The sequence below is a fragment of the Rattus norvegicus genome, chromosome 9, assembly GCF_021556685.1.
Source record: "Rattus norvegicus strain SHRSP/BbbUtx chromosome 9, alternate assembly SHRSP_T2T, whole genome shotgun sequence".
NCBI classification, from domain to species: Eukaryota; Metazoa; Chordata; class Mammalia; order Rodentia; family Muridae; genus Rattus; species Rattus norvegicus.
Genome location: NC_141542.1, coordinates 63,734,762 through 63,759,233, shown reverse-complemented (window position 1 = coordinate 63,759,233; position 24,472 = coordinate 63,734,762). Strand labels below are relative to the sequence as shown.

The 24,472-nt window shown below is 40.3% G+C and overlaps 1 pseudogene; it reads right to left on the bottom strand.

Annotated features, from left to right (window-relative positions):
- Positions 1 to 22,089: 22,089 nt before the first annotated feature.
- Positions 22,090 to 23,218, bottom strand: Smc6-ps1 (structural maintenance of chromosomes 6, pseudogene 1; annotated as a pseudogene).
- Positions 23,219 to 24,472: the final 1,254 nt, after the last annotated feature.

Here is a 24,472-nt window from a genome sequence, read left to right as displayed (position 1 = left end):
ATAATTCTAGTCCTTGAGAGGCTAGGATGGGAGGATTGAAAGGTCAGGAGCACTGTGAATCTTCTGTCAGCCCAAGGTATATAATGAGTCATCAGGAATCTTAAAGTTAATAATAATGATGACTCTTACTACAACCAGTGTTAAAAATTCATGTAGAGTTTATGACTAAAAATATATTACTTAACTATCAATATTCTAAAACGAGACACAAATTAGACTTTTAGTTTAAATACATACATGCTTATTACCTCTATTTTCCTATTGAATTGTAAAATTAAATTCCTTAGATATGAATTTAAAATGGATAATTTAAAAATTAATTCTCTAGAAGTCAGAAAGTAACGTATTAATTCCACATATTAAAACTGAGAAAAAAAAACTTGAAGCAATCTCACTGCCAGTCTCACTGGGAGACCGCACAGCAAAGTGTATGGTTTTGTGTGGGATGTCAATATTGCTCTGGTTTCTTCCAAATGCGGCTCACAGAGCCCTGACACCACATCTGGACACAATGAAGAGATCAACAGATCGTGGGGAGCCCAGCCTCGGTGGGTACATCTGCAACACATTTCCTGCATTAAAGCTCATCCCAGAGAAGATTGTAAGAGCCGGAGGACCAGGAAGTCGGCTGAGAGGTTGTGTCTTCTAGAAATAGCTGCTTAGACAAGACCTAAACGAGGGTAATATCAATAATCATGCCAATGGGGGTTAGAGAAAATCTCATGGCGTCCTACCCATAGACAAAGAGCTACAGGCAACTAATGACTACTGAATCAGCAAAACTTAGCCTCTTCTAGGGATGAGCCCCTTAATTAGTTATCCAATGCAATCCCTCACACACATACACACACACACAACAAAACTGCAGGTTACAAATATAAGAAAAAGAGGCCAATAGCTTAAGAGGGTTTGAGTGGGGAATACAGGAGTTTGAAGATAAGAAAAGGAGTGAAGAAATGGTATATTTTAATTAAAATATATTAAAATGTTTGGCAAAAAACTTAATAGCCTCAATGCTAATCCTAAAAAACACAAATATAAAGTTTCTATCTGCAAAATGTAAGAATATGTGGAATGTAATGAATTTATGCAAATTGTTACATTAATCATGAAAATTCTTTCTGGAAAAACATGATGAAATAAACGATTCTGTTATTGCCCAATGATTTGCTGCTCTAAATGATTGCGTTACTAGATTTTTTCTCATTCTTCCTTTACATTTATATATATGCCCATAATAAATACTGTATAGTAATGGATAATTTATATTTATGTGTCCTTCCATGGAAGGATGCCATCCTTAGGCATTCTCAGTTCCTAGATAACTGCATGATACTCAGTGGGAACTCAAGAAACATAAGTTAGTAGAGAGAACAAGGGTCTGAGAGGGCAGCTCAGTAGGCAGAGCACTTGCCTTGTGAGCATGAGGAGCGAGATCCACAGCACTGGTATATAAATGCTGCCATAGTGTGCGCCTGTACCTCAGCACTGAGGGAAGCAAAATGAAGGGAAATTTGGGGGCTCTTTGTTGGCCAATCAACCAGCCCACTTGATGCATTCCAGGTAAGGGAGAGGCATGGTATCAAAAGTGGTGTATACCCACGAAACTGAAAACTGGACCCCCATTGAAGGATTCAGAGAAAGGACTGAAAGGGCTTGAAGGGGCTTGAGACCCCATATGAACAACAATGCCAACCAATCAGAGCTTCCTGGACTAAGCCACTACCCAAAGACTATACATGGACTGACCCTGGGTTCCAACTGCATAGGTAGCAATGAATAGCCTAGTAAGATCACCAGTAGAGGGGGAAGCCCTTAGTCCTCCCAAGGCTGGATCTCCAGTGAACAGGATTCTTGGGGGCAGGGCATTAATGGGGGGAGGATGGGGAGGGGAACACCCATCTAGAAGGGGAGGGGGAGGGGCTAGGGGGATGTTGACCTGGAAACCGGGAAAGGGAATAACGATTGAAATGTAAATAAGAAATACCCAATTTAATAAAGATGGAGGGAAAAAAATTAAAAAGTAAAAAAAATAAAAAAAGATTGCATCATAAAAAAAAGTGGTGTATACCACTCCTGAGGATAATACCTAGGGCTGGTTCTCCCACCTCTTCACACACACACACACACACACACACACACACACACACACACACACACACGCACACACACATAAATAGGTGAAACCTGAAAGGAGTTTTTAAGTACATAAAGGAGAACTGTGAATTCTAGACTTATGAGTAAACAAAACAGTCTATAGGACATGATATATAATAGTGGGCCAATAAACGTCAACTTTTTAAATGAGAAAGCCAAAGACATACCTGCTGAATGACTCACAGGGATCTCACCAGGCTCACCACGTGTCCATATTCATTATCAACTCTTTTGTTTGATTTTTAATTTTTATTTAATTTTTATTTTTAATGTGTTTCATGTATATATTTTATGTATATATTCTTTGCCTGTATGTGTGTCTGGATAATAGTCTGTATCTAGTGCCTGTTGAAGTCAGAAGAAGGTATTGGATCCCCTGGGACTAGAGGTTCAGATGGTTATAAGTTGCCATCTGGGTGCTGGGAAATGAATCTAAAAATCAACTTCATTGTAGATTCTTGTAGATATCTTACAGATTCTACAAGACAACCTCTAGGTCAATAGTTTTCAACCTTTAATACAATGCCTCATGTGGTAGTGACCCCCCCCCAACCATAAATTTTGTTGCCACATTATAACTATAATTTTGCTACTGTTATAAATCATAATGTAAATAGTTTTGGAGTTAGAGGTTTTCTAAAAGGGGTCTTGACCCACAGGTTGAGATCCACTGTCTAGGCTTATCTATGAGAAAGTTTCTAGAGTGAGTTAACACAAGAGGGAAGATTCTCCTGAAATGTGGACACCACTATCCTGTTGACTGGGGTCCTGGACTGACTAGAGAGAAGACAGTGAACGAAGCACCAGAGTTCAGAGTTCAGAGTACAGAGTTCAGAGTTCAGAGCTCTCTCCTCCTTGAGTGCAGATGCAATGTAGGCAGCTGCCTTTTGCTCCAGTACCATGCTCTGCCTGCCGCAATGGATTGTACATTCAAACTGTAAGCCAAGTTAACCCCTTCTACAAGTTGTGTTTGTCCCAGCAACAGGAAAGGAACTACCTTCCCACCCCAAATCAGCTTTCTAGGCTCTGGTCTAGACATTATCTTTTCCACACTCATTCTGAATAACATTCCCCTATGGCATCCTGGTTCTATTGACATCCCCAGACCTTTCACTCATATCCTGCAGTCTCATGTTTTATTCCGGTCTGTTGATATTGTCTTTGTTCCCTTGCCTCCTGTCCTCCATGCTCTATCTCTTCTCTTCCATCTGGCTTTGTTACATCTTTGTGTTGTCGAGATTTAAAAGCCATCCAGTAGTTTCAACTACTAGAAGTGTTCATCTTCCCCTAGTTCCTCTCCCTTTCTTCCTTAAGAATAACTCCATCGCTTTGAGTGAGAAAGAATTGCAATGGTACTTTCTAGAAATTTCCTGTATCTCTCTCTAGTTCTTCTCTATTGGAAGCAAGTTGTAAGAAATTAGGATAGAAAAATGCCTGCTTCCTTTTCTAGGGAAGGCTACATTTCTTTGTGTTGGATAACTCTGTTAGAGTTAAAACTGAGAGGTTATACATGCTCTAAGAAGTATACATCTTGAGAAAAGTTTCTCTTTCACCTCCTTTGTAGATTTTAAGTGAGCCTGGGAAGTGGCAAGAAAGTCTTCTTTTATGTTTCTCTGTAGGTTTACCTGTTTACCTGCAGACATGTTTCTTTAGCTCTTACACAGGCAGGGAACTTCATATCTACAGTAGAGTCTAAAGCCCAATAAACAGAGTAGTTTGAAATTTATCCATAAGAAATATGCATATCGTCTCTCTGTGTCTGCACTCAGCCATATAACTCGGTTTTGTCCAGTAGAGCACAGGAAGATGTGGTATTTGGATTTATGCACATGACTCAATTTATGTTCCCATCATAAAAGAAATCCAATTGTTTACAGTGTACAAGCTTAGACAATACAGTTTAGTAAAGATTTTAAAAAGTATGAACAGGGAGAAAATCTAGGAGCCAGTAAAGAGGAGCTATAAGGAGTGGGCGCTGGAGTTATGGATACCACAACAGAAGTCTGAAGGAGGAGTGGTGGCAGACATCATCCAAGGGTCATAGCAAGATTTGGAGTAGAAGATTGTGTCATGTAGGAGAGTAAAGTCACATGGACTATACCTTAATTTACTAAGTAAATGAGTGTGGCTCAAGACCTGCATAAGACGGAGCCAGTCAAAATGAGTGGAGGTCACCATGCTCTACCCCTAGCTGAGTAGCTCCTGGTCATTAATGACAGCAGGGGAGGCAGGATTTCTTCGGGTATGTGGCCCCTGGTAGGTAGTCCATGTTCTATTATGTGCCCATGTGTATGAGAGAGAGAGAGAGAGAGAGAGAGAGAGAGAGAGAGAGAGAGAGAGAATAAAGTTTGGAAGATATGGTGGGGAAGATTCTGAGAGGAGTTGGAAATGAATGAGGTGTTGATATGCTAAAAACACATTGGAAAGATGTGTGAAATTCTCAAAGAATAAAACATTTTTAAAGTAGTAGAGAGGTTGACTGCTCAAGATCACCAAGAATTCAGCCAGTTGGAAGCTACAGTATTGACTACATTCCTCTACGTTTTTAAAGTAGTCTACTACCCAAAGAGAATTCTACTGCATCGACATGCTGCTTACATGCTCCTTACTTTCTCTAGAAACTTCTGCATCGCTGCAGTCCACTTAGTTCTGTTCTGAAGCAAGGGTGAGGAGGAAGTGCAAGTCAGGAGAGGAAGTGCAGGTCACTACCAGGAGAGGAAGTAGGTTCTTTGGGAGGTTTCTAAAAAGTTCATGTGGCATGTTTAACGTCACACCCTATACTCACAGAAGTCTGTGGGAATAGGGGTACAGTTCTGGACCACTTCTTAGAAAGTGAGAGTTTAAGTTGAAAATGAATTATCACAGTTTTTAAAAATATTACAACCTCATCCTATAATGAAATATAATCCATTATATTTCAAAATCCATGTATTTATACAGAGATAAATAAAATGTAGTAATACAGGTAAAAGGTGTCAATCAATAACAGACGGAATATTTAGAATTAACTGTTGCCAAGAACTGTACCTTAACACTGGAATCCCCAGCTGTCCAAAACAGATATCCTGTCAGAGTGTGAAAACAGGCCGCTGGCTCCTGGAAGGCAGTGGCAGCTGGGTCCCAGCCCTCTTTGCCTGGAGACAGTTGCTAGGCAGTACCAGATTTGCTCACAAATGCACTTTTCACCCAATGAGAAGTATTATGATAGCACACAGGCCGCTTGCAATCATTCTTTCTGCTCCCATTTTATTAAAAGGCACTGGTAAAACTTGGCCAGAATGATGAATAGTGCCACAGAAGCTGGACTGTGCTAGGCTGTTTCCAGGACAGAATGATGAAAATCTTTGCCATCTAGGTCCTGGAGTACTTTATGAAAATCGGAAAGCTCCACATTACCCCATTCTCAGGATGAATATAAATGTCACCCAGGGACTAGAATTGAGTAATGGAATGGAGAAGATTTCTCTTTTTAAAGATGTCTTTTGATTCACAGAAGGAAACAAACTTCATTTCATTTATACAAACTTTGAGCAACACTAGTAGTCACTCTGAACTTTTTGATATATGAGGGAAAGAGAGTTTCTTTGGATGAAAGTATTTATGGTCTCCCTCTCCATTCTTGGAACAACCACGGATTTGACATGTTCTATTTCAATTGTCATTTATCCCAAGATACCTTTTCATATCCCTTTTGAGTCTCTGCCTCACTGGTTGTTCAGGAATGAGTAACTTCCCAAAACATGCTTATTTATGTGCCCTGCATTCCTTCTCCCTCCCTGCCTCCTTTCTTGTGTTCCTCCTTTCTCTTTCTCCCTGTTAGGGATTGAACAGCAGGTATTTCTTATGCTAGGGAAGTGCCTTACCATTGACATATATTTCCAGTGCCCTACCACTGATTTCTAATCTCATAGGAGGAAGCTGATAGTGTAAAATATTGATGCAGAATATTGAAGGTCCATTTAGTAGAAATGCTTGAAGAACAATAAAAATATGAACATTACTGATTACATGGGGCAGCTTCAGCAATTTGAAAGACAGGATGTAGGAAATGGCTATCCTGGAGGGAAATCTAGACTATTTTACCAAGTGCATTTGTCTTTAATAAAAGACACTTTTATATTCAGAAATAACTGTATACCCAAATCCAAACTTCTTTTCCATTGAGGTAAGGCTACATTGTTTTCTGAATAAGAACATAACTTTCAGAACATATGAAAATAGGATTAAAAGTTAACATTTTTAAATAAAAGGCCAAGAGCAATGGTTTCTGTTTTTTTCCCTCTCATCTATAGCTTTTCAATTAAATTAACCTGATACAAATCACTGGGAGAAAACTATGCTTAAGAAAAAATATCAGATGAATAATTCATACAAAAAACTTCAGGGCTTTGAAGAACTGAGATAAAAATGTCTTGCCTTAATTTTACTAAATCATAACATTTTCAAGAACATGCACTTATATGGCTTAGTTATATGTATGGTTAAGATAATATGAACAATGATAATTTTCTAACATCCAGGGGAAACTCTAGATACCGGCAGCCTCAAAGTTCCTACAAACTTGAAAACAGTTCATCATTGAATAAACCCCCCCCCTTGTCTTCAGCTGTGTTAAACAAAACCACATTCTTGCTTTGCTTCTTAGCAAATAGGATCTGGAGTTGTTTCCACATGATCTCTGTCCCATCAACTCCCTTGTGTTTACCCACACACCTTGACCAAATATTGGGTGCCAATGTGGACACACATGTGATCACATTATGTAGCAGAGAAAAGACTAGGCTCTCACAATATCTTTAAAGGTAGGTACTGTCTAAGGACCTCCGACCAGTCTTCATGTCTTTATGGTCCACAACCTATTAATAGTGCCACCTTAAGAATTAAGCTTTAAATACATGAACCTTTGTTTGGGGCACAATTAGACCCCCAACTAAACCAACAAAGAGAAACAGAATCAGAGCTGTAGTAGCACTACATATCCTAGTACTGTGTTTTTACTGATGTTATGTCTTTAGTACAGGCATTGGTTTGATGGATGTTTTGGAGGTCAGAGGGTAAGTAGAATTAGTATATTTAAAGGCACCAAAACCTTCAGGGAAAATACTGGGACTGCACCAAGCATTCCTGGGTAATAACCTTTTCTGAAAAAAAAAACTTTTACCATCAGAAACTGAACTTTTGCCCAACCTTGCAACAAGTTAATCATATGCTTTGCAACCATTTAAACTCTGGACTTAGTCTGTTTCCCTACTGTGTATTCAACTTGTTTAAACATAAGCTGTTTGTAAGAAAACCATAACCAACCTGGCAATGCTTTGGACTCCCAGTGGAATCAGCTTTTACAAGCTAAGCTGAACGCACAGTTTTAACATCAAATTGTGTTGCTTGTTGACAACTCTAACCCAGAATAATGTAAGAGGGTTGTGTGTGTGTGTGTGTGTGTGTTTGTGTGTGTGTATGTGTGTGTGATTACTCAGTCTAACATATTTCACTGAAAGCAGCCAGTGAGTTGAAAGAAACCTTGAAATAAATATCTACTATAAATGTTGGAAGTGATGTGTGGATATAAATCAATAACATTTATTTGCAATTCTGGTTGGGTAGGGTTTAATAAAGTAACTTTTTCCCTTGTAAATTCTGCTGAAGATTTCTGTAGAAAAAGACTTCATTCTTTTTCTGTACCATCATGCTTTAATGTTGCTCAATAACAAACACAGCCTTTGCTACCTAGCCAATCTCGGACACAGAGGTAAGTGGAGCTCAGACTCAGCTCACTCTTGGCTTTCTCTAAAAAGGTAAATTCTTCTTTTTGATGCAGTGCTGCTGCTACATATCTGGGTTTTATCTATGTAAGCTGATGATTCAGATTTGAAGCAAGTTGTCCAGTGGGCTCCCATCCTAGGATATCTAGGAGGCTGTGATACCTTATATCACATAAATCAAAGTTAATTAACACTTTCTCACACCCACACTTAACAAACTCTGATTAAGCCACAGTGCCAAATATTCCACCTAATGGCTTGCTGTTAAAGGTCCATGTGAAGGCCACATGGGCCACCATATACTAAGAGTGTCACCATGATTTGGTAATATTCAACAAAGGTGTATGGGGGTGGGGAGGACCTCCCCACCAGTCGTTCATCTCTCCATCATGGCCCCCATAATTATAAAGTAAAATACTAGAAACAAATTAGAATCTTTGATACAACCAAGATGTATTTGATAATGGCCAACCTGAAAAACAAAACCCAAGGATCAAGTCATCTTCATTCCCAATGTTCTTGTCTCTAGCATCTAAATTATTCCAGTACTGGAAAAAAATTCAAGTAAAGCCTTTGCCCCACTTGAAATTGAATCCTGAATGAAATACACAGAATTCTGATACCAGCCCGAGAATCAGTCAGTCACCCCAGATGTCAATCATTCTGCTGCATCTTTGGAAAATTAGGAAGTGATTAAGGGGAGCCGTGAGAAAGAAGTAAGATCCTACAAGCTGCATGATGGTTTGTAAAGTCTTTGTGTCTTGGGGTAAGTAATTTAACTTCACTTGGTTTCAGATGGTCTAAAAATTGGTCCAAGAAATTGCTTCCTGCTCCCAATATCCAAACACCAAACCCAGCCAGTTCTAAAGACAAATATGAAAGAGGAAATAAAAGCGGAACCCAGGAAGGACATTGACAGACAGAGAGAACTTCTCTGATGGGAAGCCATACTGCCTGCAGGCAGGGCAATGAGGACGAGAAAGCCCAGAGAGCAAGCGTCCGTCCCTAGCTCCAGGGTCTCTCAATCCCTGCCTCTAGGGACAAGTCTGTCCTCCCAGACTATTTGAGGAGATGCTTCTGGGGACCCAGCTAGCTGCAAGCTCTTTTGAATATAGATGATTGCACAACACACATGTCCAGGCCTCCTCATTTGCTTGTCAGCTTTGGTTTCTTGCTGACAGGGTGGCTCTGTTCTCTTTTCTAACAGATGTTGCACCCTACCAAGTACTAAAATTAGAATATCCTATTATACATGAATCACCTCTCCTCCCATCACCTTAGAACAGTCTTTTGTGTTTTATATTGAAAACCAGTTTTGACTGATTACTTTAAAGGAAAAAGTCTAAAAAAACTGAAATGGACTTTTATATTTAAAGAGGACAGTGTAATTTCTGGCATATAGCAAGTATTTACTGACTTTTAAAAACACACGTTGATGGCCAGACATGTGTGAGTCAGTCAAATAAAGATACTCAAAATAATGTCTATCTTGCATATCAGTTTATAAAGATATTTTAAAAATCATTTCTATTCTGTCTATGTGTATATTTTAATTACAAAAATAACTAATGGATTCAATTTCCAATGGAAAATTTTCAGCATAAAAGAAGGAAACTATAGCTTTTCACCGTACAGCCACACGCTCTAGCAAAAAGTTAGCTGCCAATCTGTAAGGAATAGCCTAATTAAATTACAAGATATGTAAAACAGTGCTCTACAGCTCTTACAGAATGAGACAGACAGACGCACATACTGATTATACAGAAGCAAACCCTGTGCCAGATAAGATAAATGCAGACTGACTCCACCGAAAAAGGTAGCACTTGCCAACTGCAGAATGTTCTGTGAAACCTGATTGCCACTGTGAGGACTGAGGCCGATATCCTTGGGTCCTTAAGCGAATGCCCATGTTCAGAAACAGAATGCATACATGGCAGCTCTTTTCCTCACAACTCTAGGAGATGTCATGCGTAGACAGCAACATCCATCGGGTGGCATCCCCACAAGATGTGGATGGAAATATTGAAAAGATACAGCTCGCCACAGGGTAGGCTTGCCACGCTTCAGTGATTATGCTATTAGGATGCTTGCTTTGCTGTGTGAGTTTATACCAAAGGCTCGGCTTGGTTGGCTTGTTTTGCAGCACATGTATCACAAAACCTGTGTTCATATATGTGTGTGCATATATACATATGTATATTGTGAATATATATGAATATATATATATGTAGCAAATATATAAGAAAACTAGGTATCTGTGATGAGTAATGTATGTGTTAGGGACTACAGTACATCTGAGGCATTCTTTAAAGCCGTGCTGTAATCATAACCGTGCATTATTTGTACAGGTAAAATATTGTAACTCCCACAGGTTTCTAGATCACATGGCCAATCCCAGCAAAGGCAGCCTGGGAGACCTCCAGGGTCATCTCATGACACCCTCCACATTTTAGCTCCTTAGTTCCTCTCTCGGATAAGGACAATAGATTTCAGAATAGATTTATGATCAATTCATGTGTAACTAACTACTTTTGACTCTTACCATGTTCAATTTCACTGTAAAATATTTTCTGTAAATTTTAAGCACTTTATGCCTTTTAGACCAATTGGCTATTTGCAGAGGGAGGGGGCAGTCTCAGTGGATTTGGTACTTTTTTTGGCATCTAGATGGATCACGCTCCTGCCAAGGCCAGTCAATCATGGTCTAACCCCCCCAATCCCCAGCACAATACGCTGAGTAAATTCCCTTTCATTATAAGTTGATGATCCAGGGTATTTTCTTACACTGACTGAAGTATCAGTAGGGAAATGACTCCTTCAGAAGAGAAGTGGAACCCCAGCTGCGTGCAAGTCTTAGAGAACATTGTTTGGGATTTCTACAATCCTTTCCAAGAAAAGCTTGGAAAAGATGCAAGTCAGGGAAAAAGCCAGGATCTCACCACCTTCCTCAAGGGCATGATCCCAACGACCTAAAGACACCTCCCTGGGCTAGGTCTGTTAAGGCTCCTCCCTGAGAGCCGAGTCTTTAATATACAGTTTAGATCTAAACTAAGCACGATAGAGCTGCTTACCCACATTGAGAAGTAGGATTTACTTCTTCAAAAGAGAAAACAGTATTCTGCATTTCAGACTGAGAACTGCCTCCTTGTTTTCCCACTGTGAACGTTACTTGAACTATTCTTTAATGTTTTGTTAAGTTTTCTTGCTGTTTTACATAAAAACCCGTGCACAGACTCTAGATCTTTGAGTTATCAGACTTAGATATTTGTTTTGTTTTGTTTTTAACTTCATGTAAAGTAACTGACTGTTGAATGAAGCCTCCATGTATCACATGCAGCAATCTCCCTCACTCTCAGCAGTGTGCGTACCTGTGTTCTGACCTGGAGGAGAGGCCAGAGAAGGGAAAGTTAGAACGACACTGGGTGGTAGAGGCTTTAATCACAGCACTCAGGAAGCAAAGGCAGACTGATTTTTGTGAGGTCAAGGCCAGCCTGGTCTACAGAAATAGTTCTAGGACAGTCAGGACTCATAGAGAAAGCCCCATCTCAGAAGAAAAAGGTAGAGAAGTGTCTCTGTACAAACTTGGAAAAGGACTAGACTCATGAGCAACTTCCACGGCAGCAGCACGTCTCTGGAGTGCATTCAGATTAGGTTTACACGTATGTTCTAGTACTTGAACATAAAATATAATTTCTTCTTATATATCTCCAGTGGCTGAAGTTACATGGTATCATTTCATATGTACTTTTAAGTCTGCAGAGTGCTTGGGTGTTTGACATCTCTCAAGTATGTGCCAGTATTGGTCCTGTCCAAGATTCATTGGCACAAACGTACTGTTCTCTGTGTTCTCACTGACTTGAGGCTCTGGGTAGTGATCTGGGGATGTGGGGTTGAAGCGGGGAAACAGCATGAGGCTAGAGAAAGGCTTTCTGAGACTAAGAACAACAAATTTTTCTGGAGCTCAGGGCCTCTGTCATGGACAACACATTCTGCATTACTGGTAAATCAGCCACCAAGCTCGACTTGAGAACACGGAGTCTCAGATGACTTAATGACTGCACCAATAAGGGCACTGAACAATAAGGGTTGTGAACAACCGTGTGCGTCTCCAATCTTAAAAAGTACAGATAAAGCTTTCCCAGTCTGGAAAGACTTGGTGCAATTCCTCCAAGTAGTTACATAGTCCTGCTTCAGGGCTCTGATGACAGAAGGTCCTCTATTCACTGTGCACTGGAAGGAGAGAGAAAGAGAGAGAGAGAGAGAGAGAGAGAGAGAGAGAGAGAGAGAGAGAGAGAGAGAGAGAGAGAGAGAGAGAGATCCTAGTCAGGATATCCCAAGACCTGCCTTTGTAATCTACTTCTTTGATTAGGCCCTATTTCTTAAAAATTTCCAGAACCTCTAAAAATAGAACGTCTAACAACTGGGGACCTAGGCTTTGACACGTGAACCTGTGTGTGTGTGTGTGTGTGTGTGTGTGTGTGTTGGGGGGAGGTTCCCTTGTCCATCCATGCTATGCCAAACATCATCTTTGTTTCTCAGGTTCCTCAACAACTCTCCCAAACTGGTTCATTATGGGATGGAAGGGAAAGAGGAAAACTCTTCAGAGAAATACTGTTGTAAAGCTGTTTCTGCAGTGACTGTGGAATGGTTGTCTTCCTGGTTCACACCACACAGAATGACAACAATGTCTATACCCTCTTGAAAACTGTTCTTGAAAGTTTGAGCAAACCAGTCGGTGTATTAGAGTACCACCGGGGACAATCAGCTGAGGTAAGTGGGTGGCATTATTTCCCTGTCAGGCATACTGCTGCCTGCATTTCATGGTTACCTGCGTTTCACACTACACATCCGAATACTCTAAATCCCAAACGGATGTGAATAAGGTGTGATTTAAGAATGCATTTCAATTAAATGTGACCGGCCTTAAGCAAGAAGGAAAACTGGTGTCTCTTAAAGACAGCATCGGAGTTGGTGAAAGCATACACAGAGGAAAAGAAGCTCACAGCTAATATAATGTAATAATGTATAATATAATGTATACTCTATCAGGGATGCAGATCTGAGAGAGGCAGGAAAGCTTTACAGGTAAGCTAAGACTACAAAGGGAAGTTATACCGTACCTCAGTGTTACCTGCAGGGCTGCTTAAACTTTGCTCGTGATACTTTACATTGGAGGAACTGTTATATAGTTCAGAATGCATGGGTATATAACAGGTCTACCAATCAAATACTTTTTCTTTTTTTCCCCCTTCCCATCCTCCTCCCACTACCATCCTCCCCCCAACAATCCCGTTCACTGGGGGTTCAGTCTTGGCAGGACCAAGGGCTTCCCCTTCCACTGGTGCCCTTAGTAGACAAATACTTAACTACATTACAAACCTTTACAAGTCATAAAAAGGTTAAAGCAACTCTTTGATTTTACACACACTCGCACACACACACACACACACACACACACACACACACACACACACACACACACACACACACTTTGTCATTCATTAAAGATAAAAATAGCTTAGTTATTCTTATCCAAGGACTTAAATCTTGGCTGAATATATATAACACAGTAGGATGCAGTGCTCTCAATGTTTTTCAGAGTATATCTTGATTTTTGGAACCACCTATGATAAGAAAGCTGCTTCACACAAATACAGAGCACAAGATCCCAAATCAAAATCCATTAAATTTTTTGGGGGGGGGGCAGGGTTCTTTATTTTCTTTTAAAAATTTATTTATTTATTTTACATCTTGATTGCTACTCCTCCCAGTCCCTCACCTACACAGATCCTCATCCCATTCACCCTCTCCTCCTCAGAGAGGGTGGCGGAACCCCTGGGTATCCCTCTACCCTGGCACATCAAGTCTCTGCAGGGCAAGGTTCATCCTCTCCTATTGAGGCGAAACAAGGCAGCCCAGCTAGAAGAACATATTCCATAGAGAGACAACAGGTTTAGGGATAGCCTGTGCTCCAGTTGTTTGGGGACCCACATATATGCTACATAAAGACCAAGCTGCATATGTGCTACATATGTGAGGGGCATCTAGGTCCAACCATGTATGTTCTTTGGTTGGTGGTTCAGTCTCTTAAAGCCCCCAAGGGTCCAGGTTAGTTGACTCTGGTGGTCTTCCTGTGGAGTTCCTATCTCCTCCAGGGAGCTCTAGGAGTCCCCAAGTCCCATCTGATGTTTGACTGGCAGTGTCTGCATCTGTCTGAGTCAGTTGCAGGGTGCCTTTTAGATTTCTTTTTAATGAAAATCAGGTCAGATTATTAAGCTCTAATATTCTATCCTATGCCACAAGATCACTCATTTGATGCTTACTAAGAAGAATGGTAGTATTGGTAAGAAAGAGGCAGAAAGTTAGACAAAAACAAACTTTGTTGGCCAATGGAGAGATGGCTCAGTGATTAAGAGCACTGGTTGCTCTTCCAGAGGATCAAGGTTCAATTTCCAGCAACCACAAGCCAGCACACAACTATCTGTAACTGCAGTTCTAGGAGATCTTATGCCCTCTTTTCACCTGTGAGCATTTACATGTACATGGTACACACGCAGGCAAAACACTTATACACATAAAATTATATTTATACAATATAATTTTATATAATATATGAATATATACATATATACATATATATTTTATGTCACACACATATGTGTATGTATATACAGATATATATATACATATATACACATACATATACATACATACATATACACACATACACATACACACACACACACACACACATATATAGTCTTTGTTTTCTGGGCTGGTGAGATGGTAAAGACACTTGTTGCAAAGCCTAGTAACCTGGGTTTTATCCATAGGATCCACAGGGTGGAAGGAGATCTACACCCTCCTATAGAGCACTCATGAACATATGACCACACACACACACACATAAATAAATAAAAATATTACAAATCTTTGATTTTTATAATTTTATTATATTTCTCCCTCCCCCTACAGTGAAAACACTGTAGTTCATAACATTCAATAGACTTGGTTTGGGCAGTGTGTGTTGATGTTGTCAGATTTATCATGTGTTTGATACTGAATTAATTTTTGGTCTTTGCCCATTTAAAGTCTTTTACTGTTGTTGATTGTGTGTGTGTGTGTGTGTGTGTGTGTGTGTGTGTGTGTGTGTGTGTGTGTGATTCTCATATTTGGTTACAATTATGACCCACATTTTGCCCTGAAAACAAGGATGATTTGCCAACCAAAATCAGGAAGCACATCTTTTGCTCATTTGCAAGTCTGTGACTGTCTAAAGGTTTCATTGCTGTGAAGAGACACCGTGACCACGGCAACACCTATAAAGGCAAACGTTTAATTGGAGCTGGCTTACAGTTTCAAAGCTTTAGTCCACTATCAGCATGGCAGAAGTCTGGAAGCACACAGGCAGACATGATGCTGGGAAGGAGCGGGGAGTTCTGCATCTTGATCCACAGGCAGCAGAAGGAGACTGTGGCCTGGCTTGAGCATAGGAGACCTCAAAGCCCACTTCCACAGTAATATACATCCTCCAACAAGGCGACACTTTCTAATAGAGTCCCTGTGGGCCAAGCATTTACACACAAGTCTATGGGGGCCATTTCTATTCAAACCATCATGGTGCCCAAAATAATTAACAGAAAATTTGGGTAAATTTAAGTAGACTTTTAAAACAAGAGTAAGATTATAAAATAAGGGATTAAAATAGTTATACAGATGGGTTTTTGAAACAGGGTCTTACTGGGTACCGAAGTTGGCCACCAAATAACACTCCTACTTCACTTTCCCCAATACAGGGATTATAGTTTGTGTGCTACCTTTGTGAAGCTCACTGGTATTTTTTTTAAATATTCTGCATTGTCTGCTAAAGATGATCACAAAAATAGAGCCCAAGGACTGCCATGTGAATAAAATTTGTCTTGTGGATACAATATAAAGTGAAACAACAGTCAACAGAGCCGTTATTATAAAGTTGGAAGAAATCAAGGCTGCCTTGAATCTAGAAAGCTGAATACTATTGTTGAGCCAATCACACCCATGAATTAGTGAAGAACATGACCTGAATTACTTCAATAATAAAAATAAGGGCAAATAAATGCCAACCACAAAGTGGCATGGGCTCCATAAAGTTAGCAAAACCATGAGAAAAGAAACTCCAGTGCTTTCCTCAAGGTGGTAATGTTGAGAGCCAAGTATAGAAAAGTGGGCAGAAGTCTCCAATGACATTGGAAGTCATAGGTAAAAGTAGGAGTTCCAGTCACCAGTGACAGCCATCCTCTCCCACTGAAAGCCAACAGGGACACATCTTGTCTGTCCCATGCACCAGTCCCTAGAAGGAACAGCCACCTTTCTCCAGTTACAAATTCACCCCTAGGCTGCAGTTTAGCTCAAGTGCTTTAGACTATCTAGTGACAAGCACTCTACAGCTGTAGTGTCCTTAAGACAAACTGACACCACCATGCTCTGCTCTGAGTTGCTCTGGCAGCCTGCCTACTTCCTTCCTCAGTGTTTCTGATAGTTCCCGCTCCTCAGAGATGCTCTCATCAGTGCCCTGGACAAAGCTCATGCTCACAAGCTGAGGAGAATGGTCACATCTGGATTTTAAGTTTCTCGTTCCAGTGGAGCCAACAGGTGACAAGGACACAACTGGTGCTCTCCTTGTCTGTCTCCTTGGGCTCTCAGACCTGCAGGTCAGAATCAACCTTGCTGTTCCGAATTTCTGAAAAGTTCACTTTCGAGGATAATTTTCTAAATGAGCTTATAGAAAACTTTACCTAAAGGCATATTTTAAAAGAACTTGATGCCTCTTGTTTTGAAGGGGAAACTTAGATATTAAAAAAAATAAGGAAGTGAAATGTTTTTTTTAACCTTTCCCCACTTAAGCCCCCATAAATGTAGTGTTCATTCACCATCAATGTCTTGAATACTTTGGGGATGTTTTTGGTAGGGTTTATATAGTCATGGCATTTTTCCATAAATAGTATTTAGATTTTTAATTTGGCATAAACGTTTAAAAATAATTCCTAGTAAATATTGTTATTTTCTGATCACTTTTCCATCAATTTATTAAGTATCCAATTGTGATAGTATTGGAAAGAAATCCAATTTGTTCAATGATAGCTTAATCCATGCTAACTCACTTGGTCTGTGTTGACAGGCAGCCTCTCATTTAATCCCTCAAGCCTGTAAGGTTTCTTCCTTTCTTAGGCAGTCTTTTGCATAGTGTGGGACTTGAAGTCTACTGTGAGAGATAAAACAGAGCAAAGGGCTCTTGAAGCAGTAACTCCATGTTCCAAAGGAATGTTAGCCTTAGAGCCAAGATTTCATACCTCACCAGTGATATCAGGGAACCCAATATTCACAGTTTAATTTCTTTTAGTGATATGAGTTTTTGTAGAAAGGAAATATGTGGGTCTGCTAGTGTATAGTTCAAGATGTACATCTATTGTAACCAGAGACTAGTTGCAGTAACCCAGTCTGGACAGTATTGATTGAAGACAGCCAGACCTCATGGTGCCTGTGCCATAAAATTAAAATATAATTTTATTGCATTGTTTTATTCCAATTTTCTTGAACAGCCTTTCCATTAAAAACTACTAACAGATCACTAGAGCTTGAATGATAGTCTGTCACATTTCCTGTCAATAGTTTCTCAAATGCTGTCACTTTCCTTGCTTCAGTACCTGGAATTCTTACTAAATTGGCTATTGGGTGAGCAGAACAACTTGCACCCAGTAACAACTTTGGAAACACAATGAAAAAGGACAACTGTTCCATGATGAAAACAAGTAAGCAAACAAGTTTTGTTAAAACTTAAATTCTTTCTGACAATAAATAGAGGAATTTTAACATTTATAAAATAAGTTAGTCTTCCAGGATATAAAACAGCACAGAGAATCTTTTTAATGATTTTGAGGCTTGGGGGATGGCTTAGCGGGTAAAGTGCTTGCTATGCAAGCATTAGAACCTGAGTTCAGATCCCAAGAACCCATGTTAAAGCCACACACAGCTGTACAAGTTGAAACCCCAATGTTTGGGTAGGGATCCAAGTGGATTCTGGGTGTCTGCTGACTTGTCAGTCTAACTAAAAGACATTACAGTATCATCTTATGCTTTCCACTTAAACCTGCAGGAGTGAATACATATGAACACACACACACACACACACACACACACTGTGGTGGTGGCAGTGGTGATGGTGATGGTTGGTGTGGTGGTATAGATAGATAGATAGATAGATAGATAGATAGATAGATAGATAGATGGAAAATATTTTTAAAATTAATGCACATTGTAAAAAATAAAAATCAAGCATTAGAGTTTTCAATAGCCATACTAATTAGGGTTAAACAATGAAGTCAGATTTTGAAAGTTTGGGAGAAAATGCATTTATAATTCAGGATATTTTTATAGCCAAACTGATTTTTAAAAGTGAGAGAAATCTATTTCAGAAAATTCCTCATGTATTTTTGAAACTATTTATATGCCATGAAAATTGTATATGCTTTTGGCAAAATAGAGCTGACTTTGGAAGCATGAAGGGAGCTGAGATAAATGATAAAGAATCGAGGACTTCATCACTGTCCAAATGAGAATTTAGTACAAATAACCTCAACCGTCCTTCAGGAACCTGGAATGAAGGTGCCAAAGGATGCAGTTCAAGTGTGATAGCTTATCAGGGTTATGAGTTTATTCTGGGAAAATATTGCAATACGGATAAACAGACATTTACTTTGGGTTTGGTAACCTAAGAGTATCCATCCATAAAACAGGATCGTATATCGTTCATCTTACTGTCGATTTGAGTAAAGAAGCTTTCAGCCTGGAGACAGAGGCCTCTAGGCAATATTCTTGTTTGATTTATCTGTTGTCTGGTTATGTTTTTAGGGAATTTTAAGAGAAGGAAGACCGGCCCCGAGTGTGAGCCATTTTCCTATAAGCTGGGGTCCTGAACCGAATAAAACGGGGAAAGGAGAAAGTAAGAAGAATGTCACCGTTACTCTATTTCCGGTTCCTGGTCCACCAAGGTGTGAGGCTCCCAACCCCCTGAGCCTGCCGAGCCTGCCACCGTGAACTCTGGTATTCCTTCTTCATTGTGTGAAAACCGTCCTTCCAACCCACGACCCCAAACAAGTCTTTCTTCTTGTATGAGACTCCTTTCCAGGTATTTTGTCGAAGCAATGAGAAAAGTGAGTAGCAGAAATTCCGTCTGAGGAAGTAAGGGCGCTGCTGTGGTTAAAGTGGCAACGTGGTTTGTAAGTCTTTGGAACTGGCTTGGAAAGGGAATGTGGACACATTTGGATTCATGGGTTAGAGAAACTCTAGAATGCTGTAAACATTTAGAGACCAGTTGGCCGTTCTTGTGGAAGTGTGGAAGAGCACACAAGTGATAGCAAGGTAGACAGTAGACGGAAGCAGTGGGGGATGGGACCAGGAGTCGGGGCAGAGGCCAGTTGTGTTACATTTTAGCAAAGAATCTTGCTGTGTTCTCCATGTGTCCTGAAAATTGGGCAGAGGCAGAATTAAAAAGCAATGCTTTAAGGTGCTGGCACGGGAAATTTTAAGGCAGCATGGCATCGTACTGCGGCAGTTGCTGCTTGCCCTTCTTAGACTTACAGTGGGAGAATGCAAAAACAAGAAAACAAAACAAAAAACCATGAGAACTGAGCGGTTTGTGAAGGAAAGGAAAAAGGAAAAGTCAAAAGTTGCAGACAAGGTGCATCTGAGGAAAACTGTAACTGGTAAAGAAAGTAGAATGTGAAAAAGGAACCCCAGCCAGAACTTTTACCGGGGTTACAGGAACAGAGCTCTGAGGACAGCACCCCAACCTTTGAGGGCTCCAACTGCAAATTAATTTGAAAGGCAAGAGATTGAGAGCATCACAAGTAGTTCCCTGCTTGAAAATAGTCATCCAGAGGGGCAGCCTGCCAGACTCAGCTATGAAGGGGCACAGGGACCACCAGCACTGGTGCAGCAGGTGGAGGTCAAAGTAACCCTCAGGCCTCTGACAGAACGTGGCAGGATTGCCTACACGGTGTGCCAGATGCAAGATTTATGGGATAAGAGAGGCCAATGAGCTTTGAATTTGTGTCAAAGTTGGGTTCCTATGAGAAGTCACTGTGTGAAGCTAGAAGGTGAAGCTTGAGTTGTGATGGAGACTCCAGGATGTTGGAGACGCCAAGTCTATGAAATATCCATTGAGGGATGCTTTAGGCATAGCGTGGGGCTAGAGAGAGGATACCTGTGAGGCAGGTGGCAGAATTGGAGGGGCAGGGCTTCCTAAACCATCAGAGCCAAATCGTACTATGAAGTCTTAGGTATCAGACATGGAAGCATAGGACTGGGTGTTTGCCCTGCTGTGTTTCTGTCTTGCTTTGGTAAATTTTATTGCTATGGTCCCAATTCCCTTTATTGTTTTTGTTTTTCGGATAGGAATATTTTATTTTGTTAATTCCTTTATTATATATAGAACATATATCATTTAAAAACATTTTATAGATGCTTATAAGAGATTATCTGAAGTCCTAAAATCAACGTTGAACTTGGGTTTTTGAACAATGTTAGGTTTCTTAAAACTTATGGAACTCTACAGTTAAGATAAATGCACTTGGCATTTTGGGTTAGCCATGAGCCTTTGAGGACCAAAGGTAGAAGATCATCATTTAAAAGTGATGGGTTTAGGTGCTAAGGTGCCAAGGTGTAGATTTGTGGGGGCTAGTGTTCCCATTCACCAGAGGTGGTAGAGAAGGACAGAGAGCATGCAAACTGAGGAAAGTGCCATTTCTCATGCTGTTCCCTTTGAAGACCAAAGCCTGGAGCAAGATCCTTCAAGCAGGCAGTTGGTTTAAAAAGAAGTCCCGAGGATGAGGAGGAAGACTTTGTGAAGGAAGGAAAGCTACTTAAAGTACGTGGTCACTGCTGGGAACAGCTGAGACCTGGCATATGTCATCACGGAATCGTGTAGAATACACTTCATACCTGCCTCCTCATGGATAGGAGACAGAATACTCATCATTCCATATCTCGTGCTTCATGGTTTTCCTGGCTAGTTCTATATCCATTTGATACAAACCAGAGTCATCTGAGAGGTGGGCACCTTAATTAATAAAATGTCTCCATAAGATCAAGCTGTAGGCAAGCCTGAAGGGCATTTTTTTTTAAATTAGTGATTGTTGTGGGAGGGTCCAGACCACTGTGGGTAGTGCCACTCCTGGGCTGGTGGTCCTGGGTTTTCAAAGAAAGCAACCTGAACATGCCATGGGCAGCAAGCCAGTAAGTATTACTCCCCCATGGCTCCTGACGCTAGGTTCTTGCTCCGTTTGAGTTCCTACTTTCCCTCAGTGGACCGTGACTCAGTATATGTAAGCCAAGTAAACCCTTTCCTCTTCAACTTGCTTTTGGTCATGATATTTCACCACAGCAATGGCAACCCTAAATAAGGAAATGGCTTTCCATGAGTCTGACTTCTCATCACTTCCTGGTTTGTTTACCTGTATGTCATTATGGTGAGAGGACTTGAAGGTTATAGAGATCTTGCAAGAGAAAGCAAAATATGCAGTGTCATCAGGACTGTGTTGTTAGATTATGCACTTGTGTATGTGAGTAGTTTAAACAATGAGAGGAGCAAATAGATAACCAAGAAGATGACAGAAATAATGATAATGACAATCAGCATAAATAGCTCAACTCATGAGTTAAAGAAATGCAGAGTTCTATTATGTAAACCTCAAACAACATATCATATACATACGTGTATGTGCTTGTGTGTGTAGTGACTTAAGATTTTAAGACTTTTCTAATCTATTACTTTATCTCTCAGTGACAAAGACAAACAAATTTACGAGAGAATGAATTTTTTATGTACAAAATTTTACTCTTGAAAAAAATTCATAAAGGTAGATGATAAAAACAAAGAAACAAAGCACAGAAACTCCAAAGAAAACAAACATAAAAATACTTAAAACCAGTATTATGAAATTGGGTTTCACAAGGAAAATCAATGATTTTAAACTCTTGGCAGCCGCTGGTTTTCTAGGCTCATTAACACAATCAATGGGTCATACTAAAGGAGCTTCTTTATTTCAGAGTACCTCTCATCTAATTTTACTTCATCCACCAGTCCAGATTATTCTCCCTCACATCATTAGTATGAGGGCAAGGGACTAAGGTGTCAACCTACATTGTCATCTTGCTTTTGAGCCACAGGTCAGAAGGGCAAGGTAGTTTGCCCTCTTTCAGGGTTAGACATTCGAAGAATTCAATCAGTTTACTCGAAGGAATTGAGCTCATGCCTTGAGGGGTAAGCTAGAGAAATCGTTTAAAACATTAGGAATCTGCCATCTTAAGGATCTATCCATTACAAGTCTCCTATTAACCTTATCCATGGAGACATCAAACTCATCCAGGCATCTGAAAGGTGATTCAGCAATGGAGCACAGGGAAAGAATGAAGCACACTGTGGAGAAAGATCATTAGCCATCAGACAAAGCACACGTGTCACTGAAGGAGGCTTTGTTTCCCTCTCCAGGCTGAACTGTTACACTAAGAGTTTCACTCTTGTGGTCAAAATTCATTTTTCTACAATGCGCATGCTGAGATAATACGTTGTCAATGCATAATTTGCATGGCAATGTCAGACACCTAAATTGTTGGTATGTTTTGTACTATGAGCCATTATTTCTTCTAGTAATTTAATAAAGCTTCTTAATGTCCTTACTTTATTAATCAGATCAAGATAGGTTTCTCTTGCTTCCTGGTACCGCTTCATTATTTCCTCCCAATCTCCATGATTAGCATGTTCTGTCTGATTTTTTTTGTCTTAATCAAAAATTTCTTTGACTAGAATTGATGCAGATTCTTTTACTTCTGTCTGTTTGGGCAGACCTGTCTTGCTTGTGTCTTGCTTTTCTCCTGTAGCTCCTTTGCCTTCATGTCAAGTTCTCTTCTCTTTTTATTGAAGGTACCCAGAGGCTCTGTTTATCTTCATAATGCTGTTTCCTGTTTCTGGCTATCAACTCCAGAGCCAGCAACACTTAATTCATCCTTAAGAGGATGTGCTAGCTCCGATAGCTGATTAATCTTCAATTTAATTGTATCAGACTTGTTTTCTGCTTCAATTTTTAGACTTTTAAGATTCTCCATGTTTTCTTTTTGTTGCTCCATATTTTTCTCCACCATATGCATTTTATTTTATTTTCCTCAGCATCATCTTCCAAGGTTGCAGTATCTACAGATTGGTGTTCTTCTATATGCTCAAGTTGCTGAATTTCAGAAATACTTTTTCTTATTTTCATCTTGCTTTTTTTATTGGATTTTTTATTTACATTTCAAATGTTATTCCCTTTCCTGGATTCCCTTCCAGAAACCCACTATCTCCCCCTGCTTCTATGAAGATGCGCCCCCACCTACCCACCAACTCCCTCCCATCCACTCCCTCCCTCCCACCTCTCCACCCTGACCTTCCCTTACATTTGGGCATCAAATCTTCACAGGACCAAGGGCCTCTCCTCTCATTGATGCCCAACGAGGCTATCCTCTGCTACATAAGAAGCTGGAGCCATATGTCCATCCATGTGTACTCTTGGGATGGTGGTTTAGTCCTGGGCAGCTCTGGTTGGTTGGTATTATTGTTCTTCTTATAGTGTTACAAACCCCTTCAGTTCCCTCAGTCCTTTTTCTAACCCCTACATTGGGGACCCCATTTTCAGTTCAATGATTGGCTGTGAGCATCCACCTCTGTATTTGTTAGGTTGTGGTAGAGCCTCTCAAGAGATGTCCATATCAGGCTCCTGTCAGCAAGCACTTCTTGAAATCAGCAATAGTGACTAGTTTGGTGGCTGCATATGGAATGGATCCTGAGGTGGGACAGTCTCTGGATGACCTTTCCTTCAGTCCCTGCTCCACACTTTGTCCCAGTATTTTCTCCCGTTGAGTATGTTGTTCCCTCTTCTAAGAAGAACTGAAGCAGCCAAATTTTGGATTTTAGTCATTCTTCCTCTTGAGCTTCATGTGGTCTGTGAATTGTATCTTGGGTCTTTGGAGATTTTGGGCTAATATCCATTAATCAGTGACTGAGTGACTGCATACTATATGTATTCTTCTATGATTGGGTTACCTCACTCAGGGTATTTTCTCGTTTCATCCATTTGCCTACGAATTTCATGAAGTCATTGTTTGTAATAGCTGAGAGCTAATCCATTGTGTAAATATACCACATTTTCTGTATCCATTCCTCTGTTGAAGGACAGGTAGGTTCTTTCCAGCTTCTGGCTAACTATAAATAAGGCTGCTATGAACACAGTGGAGCATGTGTCCTTGTTATATGTTGGAGCATCTTTTGGGTATATGCCCAGGAGTGGTATAGCTGGGTCCTCAGGTAGTACTATGTCCAGTTTTCTGAGGAACTGACAGACTGACTTCCACAGTGGTGGTACCAGCTTGCAATCCCACCAACAGTGGAGGAGTGTTCCTTTTTCTGCCCATCCTTGCCAGCATCTGCTGTCACCTGAGTTTTTGATCTTAGCATTCTGACTGGTATGAGGTGGAATCTCAGG